Source organism: Bidens hawaiensis, unplaced genomic scaffold, assembly GCF_021521415.1.
Source record: "Bidens hawaiensis isolate Kalapana, Puna unplaced genomic scaffold, B.hawaiensis_p1.1 tig00013131_1, whole genome shotgun sequence".
Taxonomy (NCBI): Eukaryota; Viridiplantae; Streptophyta; class Magnoliopsida; order Asterales; family Asteraceae; genus Bidens; species Bidens hawaiensis.
In genome coordinates, this window is record NW_027504995.1 from 31,636 (window position 1) to 38,510 (window position 6,875).

Here is a 6,875-nt window from a genome sequence, read left to right on the forward strand (position 1 = left end):
TTTTAGCGACGTTTCTTGTAGTTTGGTGACGAATAGAAACAGTGGTAGCCGGAATTAAGAAGAAATAGTGGCATGATGTTTCTAGTGGCCGGAGGTTGTGGGGCGGCTGTGGTGGCCGATGGTGTAATTAATCAGCGGTAACGGCTGTGGTGGCCGGAGGAGGGTGTGGGGTGGCCGGCAGAGGGTGTGGAGGAGGCGGTGGAGGTGAAAAGAGTGGTGGAGGAAAGGGGTGAAAGTTTAAAGCTAGGGCACAAACCCTAGATACAGAATATCTATTTGAGACTTATATGTAACTCGTTTTGATGATTTGATTTGGATAGCCAGACACATGGAAAAAACCCAAGACCCGCAGATTTTAAAGGAGGGCATGAATGAGTAGCAAGTATTCACGAATGAAGCAATATGGTGGCACGAGAGGGGGGGGGGGGGGAGGGGCGAACGACTTGAGGTCTTTAAATGTAGACAAGTATATATATCTATAGATAGATTTTAGTTTTTTAATTTAGTAAAAGAACAATGAAAAGACAAAGAAAAACTTGAATGTTCTTGTACTTTTTAACTTTAAAAGGCCCTAAACCTTTTGTAACATGTAAACACAATCCATTTCTATCTCTTCATACATCGTCGAAAAAGAAAATTCCGTTAAAACCTTCCTCACTTTCTCTCTTTATACAAAGATCGCTTACAGGTATCCAAATACATAAAAAAGAAAAAAAAGTAAATTACACTAATTTTTCATTTCGTTGTAAAAGCAAAGAAGTATCCCAATCACCCCTGTATAAATTCCTAGATTCGCCTGGAAAAAATGGTGTCATACGTACTACATAGGACCACAAATAAAACACCGTATGTGTTCTCAAGCTATATCCGCATCTACATCTACTAAAGGGAACTTGTGATTTATACAAACCGATATACAAATAGAAAACCTTTGTGTATGTAAGTATAAATTTTTTTATGGTTCTATACTTGTACTAAAAAAGTTGATATGATAATGCTATATATCACGGAGGACTTAAGAAGTTTTTCTTAGGGTCGGAAATCTTTAGAAGTTAACCAGTAACAGATGCGTTATATAATTATTTTTGGGAATTTGTACTTTCTGACCTTTTATTTGAAAAACAAAATCGAGAATAAGAATACTGTAAAAATATAGTAGGATTTATGTAAGAAATATCTTTGGATTGTGTATTTCATCATGAATGATGCATTAATTAAAGTTAGAGTATTTGAGATAAATGTAGTAAGATAATAGTTTAAATATACAATAAGATAGAGTGGGTAGCGGGAATCGAACCGGCAGCGTTAGCTTGGAAGGCTAGGGGCTATCGTCGATGTCAATTCATTATTTTGAGCATATCAAATTCAAAATCGAACATAAAACTTTGGTTAAGTTTTATATAGTACCAAGGAAAAGATGGATTATTTTAATTAGAATATGTCATGATTAGAAACAGGTATGAAAGTCTAGCTAGATTTCGTTAAGGCTAAACCATTTAAGAGTTCATGCATATAAATGAATGCCAAAAATTGAAAGATTCCACAAAACTAAAAATGCTAGGAAAGATAAATGTTCTTAAACCTGTATTCCGTAACACCAACATACATCAAACCAGTAGGTTTTAATCTCTAACTTACATCGCTTAATGGGTGCCTTTAAAATAAAAGAATCGAAGAGAGTGTGAATATGCAATGTATGGCACGACTTGTTACTAAATGAATTTTTTCCCATATAGCGGATGCAATAACCTTAGATGCTTTCCGGTTACAACGGTTCCCTCCGTACATCCACCAAAGCTTTCCGGTGAATTTTTTTTCCCGCCATTCACCTCCGTCAGAGACCAACGGTTCTTTACGTCATCCTCCCCATACAACCAACGTTCCTTTCCTTCATCAGTTGAACCTCTGCACCGTCATCGGAATCAGTCATCCAGAATCAATCATTCTCTCCATTGTACAACTGAACCTCCGCACATTCTCAGTTTTATTTCTCCGTACAACCAATGGTTGTTTCCATACACCAAACTCCCTCCGGCTGGAAGTGTTTGCTATTATTTGCAGGTAGCAGACAGCCATCCAGACGAAGCTTCACATAGAAAAGACGTCCCCGGGAGGATTTTCTCAGATTCAGGCGAACAACACTCCCGGAAAGACCTTTATTTTCTCACAATCGCGACCTTGGGCGAGTTGGTCTTTCTTCCTAGATGCAGGCGACTACACCGGTAGCAACAATCGGTTTGTGGCTTCTTGGTTATTGACTCTGTTTTCCGCTTACATCATCAACCGCAATCTCGTATCAAACATACAGGTGCACTCAATCCTAAATTCTTAAGTAAATAATTAAATAAAAGTAATTAAATAATAAAAATAAACAATCAAATAATAAGTATTCTATAGTGTGAACACTTACTTTTTTAAATTTAAAATTTTACCTTGTATACTAAAAATTAACACTAATTCTAATTGACATTTCATTAACACGCTTGGGGCGTTTTTGACTACTTTTGGGGGTGACCGGGTGTTCTTTGCCTTAAAGTACGTGTTATTACATATATATAGATTGGGTGTTCTATTGCTTGTGTGTAAGAGATTAGTTGAAACCATAGATCGTAGAAACCATGATTGTTACTTGAGACCATGTCCTGAAACGAGGGGTGTAGGTAAGGGTAAAGATAGGGAGCATACATTGCGTTTGGCTTCATGGAATGTAGGAACACTAAATAGTAAGTTGTTAGAATTGGTATATGTGCTTAAAAGGCGTAAGGTCATATAGCAAGCCTTCATGAGACTGAATGGAAAGGGCATTGAGGGGCTGAGTGTAATGGGTATAAGTTGTGGTACTCTGGGTCTGATGGAGCTAGGAATGGTGTGGAGTTTCTAGTGGATAAGGAATTACACACTAGTGTGGTGGACGTCATAAGACATAATGACAGGAATATGATGTTAAGATTAGTGCTAGGGGAGGAAGTAGTGGCGGTAGTTTACGCCTATGCGCCTGTAGGTTTGGGAGACCAGGAAAAGAGAGAATTTTGGCATTGCCTAGAAGCATATGTGGGAGACATACCTAGGGCTGAGAGGATTTGTATAGGAGGCGATTTTAATGGACACATCGGTAAGGTTAACGATGGTTTTCAAGCCGTATATGGGGGTTTCGGTTATGGTGATAGGAATGAAAACGACACAGGTATTCTAGAATTTGTGGTGTCCCACAGCCTAGGTATTATAAACTCGCATTCTAAGAAAAGAGAATCACATTTGATCACTTTTAGCAGTGGGGGACACAACACACAAATCGACTATCTTTTGATGAGGCGAGGAGACCGATGTTGGTGGAAGGACTACGAAGTCATACCCGGGGAGACATTTGTGGCTCCGTGCTGTATAGTCACCCATCACACGGCTCTCAAACCAACCTGTGGTGGATCCCGGGTGACAAAGTAAAAGCCTTTGATCCTTTGCCCCATACTTTGAGATGCTCCTCCCCGTCGATCAAGCAGCGACACTGCTCTTAGCTTTTAGCCGCTATCGTTCGGTTCGGATAAGTCAAGTCCCTTAGGTCAGTTCGCTAAGGTGATCCTCCCTTATCTTCCCTAACGTTCAGAGTTGTTCTAGTTTGAGAAAGGAGCACCGGCCGAGCGCCCTGAATGAATAAGAAATTGACAGCAGAGGTAATTGCAGATTCTTATTCGAACGAGTTGAAGCTACAACATGTCGATTACATACCGGGGGTTGGAAAGAACTGAGGGACAATGCCCCTCTAACCTAAGTGGGCCTACCTACGAAGCAACTGGTACTTGAGCGGGCGGGGGAGGGGGGCGGTTTAGTTTCGTGCAAGGCCTCGCAGCAGGAAGAGGCAGTTGACATTTGAAAGAAAACGCTCTTTGTTTGTATAAGGTTCCAAACCTTCACACCCTGATGAAACCTTTCTTTTCTACTTATATTAGTAAAGCCTAAATGTCCTTATTGAAGCCTAGCTAACGAGAAATCAAAGCGATAACGCACCGATTAGAATCGAAATAGAAAAGAAGGCCTTTCTTTCTCAAAGTAAACTTTCTCCCTTCCCTTCTTGATTTAGAATGCAGGATCGATTGCTGGTGGCGGATATAGGATTTAGAAACAAGTTGGCTGATCGAGAGAGGAAAGGTACACCTAGAATTCGATGGTAAAATTTGAAGGATGACAAACTTCCACCGTTTAAGGACAAGCTTAGGTTGCAGACACTAATTCGACTAGATTGGGACTCAACACAGACGTGGGAAGCTTTAGAAACAAAGATAATTCAAGTAGCAAAAGAGACTCTCGGGGTCACAACATGAAAAACAGGTGGGCACAAGGAGTCTTGGTGGTGAAATGAGGCTGTACAAGGCAAGATAAGGGACAAACAGGGATGCTTTAGAGAGCTTATGATGTGCACGAATGAGGAGGAACGAGTAGGATTGAGGAGACTTACAAAATGGCCAAGAGAGAGGCAAAGAAAGCAGGTGCGGAAACAAAGAAGCGGCCTATAAACAGATGTATGAAAGTTTAGAAACAAAAGAGGGGGAACATGCTATATTTAAAATTGCCAAAGCCAGGGAGCGTGGAAGGCAGGATGTAGGGCCTATGAAGTTTATATAGAGTATGGATGGGCATGTATTGGTTAAGGAGCATGAAATCAAGCTAAGATGGAAAACATACTCCTACAACCTTTTTAACAATGAAAGGGTTTCCAAGAAGAAGACGCCAACGAAACCTTTCGATGTCAACACTCGAATAATTTCTATTGTCAACGTATCACACGGGAAGAAGTGCATACTGCACTTAAGGGGATGGGAAGGGGTAAGGCAGTTGGCTCAGACAACATACCCATCGAGGAGTTGAAATGTCTGGGAGAAAAAGGAGTTATATGGTTAACTGCTTTGTTTTATATTATCCTCAAATCCGGTACTGGTTAAGGAGCATGAAATCAAGCTAAGATGGCAAACATACTCTTACAACCTTTTTAACAATGAGAGGGTTTACCAAGAAGAAGACGCCAACGAAACCTTTCAATGACAACACTCGAATAATTGCTATTGTCGACGTATCACACGGGAAGAAGTGCATTATGCACTTAGGAGGATGGGATGGGGTAAGGCAGTTGGCTCAGACAACATACCCATCGAGATGTTGAAATGTCTGTGAGAAGAAGGAGTTTTGTGGTTAACAGCTTTGTTTAATATTATCCTCAAATCCGGTAAGATGCCAGATCAATGGAGGAGCAGCGTCGTAGTCCCTATTTATAAGAACAATGCAGACGCCCAATGTTGTGGTAACTACAGAGGAATCAATCTACTAAGCCATACTATGAAGGTATGGGAAAGAGTCATTAAGGTTAGACTTACACGGGAAACTCAGGTTACGGTGAACCAATTCGTCTTCGTGTCGGGGTGTTCGACCACAGACACAATACACATTTTAAGAAGATTGATGGAAAAGTATAGGGAGAAGAAGTGTGACCTACATATGATGTTCATTGACCTAGAAAAGGCATATGACAGCGTGCCACACCAAATGCTTTGGGATTGCCTAAATGCTAGAGGGATCCCGAGGAAATATATAGATATAATTATAGATATGTATGCCAAGAGTGCTACAAGTGTCCGTGCGCCCATTGGAGATGCTGACTTCTTCCCCATGGAGGTAGGCCTTCACCAGGGGTCAGCGTTGAGCCCGTTTATTTTTTCAATAGTCTTGGACGAGCTGTCAAAGTTGATTCAGGAGACAGTCCTGTGGTGCATGATGTTCGCTGATGATATTGTGTTGGTTGTTGAGAGAAAACAAGATCTGAACATGAGGCTAGAGGAGTGGGAAACAACTTTAGAGAGAAAAAGTTTAAAGATTAGTCGGTCTAAGACCAAGTATCTCCACTGTTATTTCGGCGGGGTAAATGACGATGAGGACGTCCAGATCACCATTGAAGGGAAAGTGGTTCTGCATGTAACAAAGTTCAAGTATTTAGGATAGTTCGTCTAGAGTGATGGGGAGTTAGATAGTGATGTGGCCCATCGAGTCCAGGTAGGATGGTGTAGATGGAGAGTATCCACAGGCGTATCGTGCGACAAGAAATTCCCAACTAAACCAATGGGAAAATTTTATCGACTCGCAGTTAGACCCGCAATGTTATATCGAATAGATTGTTGGGCCATCAAAAAGGCACACACGTGAAAGATGGATGTAGCAGAGATGAGAATGCTACGGTGGATGTGTGGGCAAACAAGGTTAGACCGAATAAGACACGACGTGTTTCGAGAGATATTAGAGGTTGTTAACATATCAGACAAGATAAGAGAGGGGAGATTGAGATGGTTTGGACATGTGAAGAGAAGACAGACGACAACAACTGTTAGATCTGTAGAAAACATTACTATAGAGGGAAGGAGATGCAGAGACCAACCTAAATTGACTTGGGAGAAGAGGATTAAGCATGATTTTCTAGACTTGAACCTTTCTAAGGACATGGTTGAGGATAGGAATTCTTGGAGACGTAGAATTAAGGTAAAAGACACTTAGGGATAAAGTAATATCTTATGGGCTTCTTATTTGCATTCTTTTTTATTACGCCTCACTATGTTATTTCTTTTCATATTACATCTCCAGACATTTCTATTTTGTATTTTGCGATTATTATTTTTATCTATTTAAGTATTATAATAATAATTATTATTTTGTGTTATTATTATTATTATTATTATTATTGGTGTTGAACTTTGATTTTCCTTTATATTGTCTCATATATATGACTTTTGGAGCTGGGGTTCTCTTTGGAAGCCACCTCTCTATCCTTTGAGATAGAGGTACGGTGTGCCTACATCCCACCCTCCCTAGACCCTACTTATAGCTTTTCTATTGGCGGG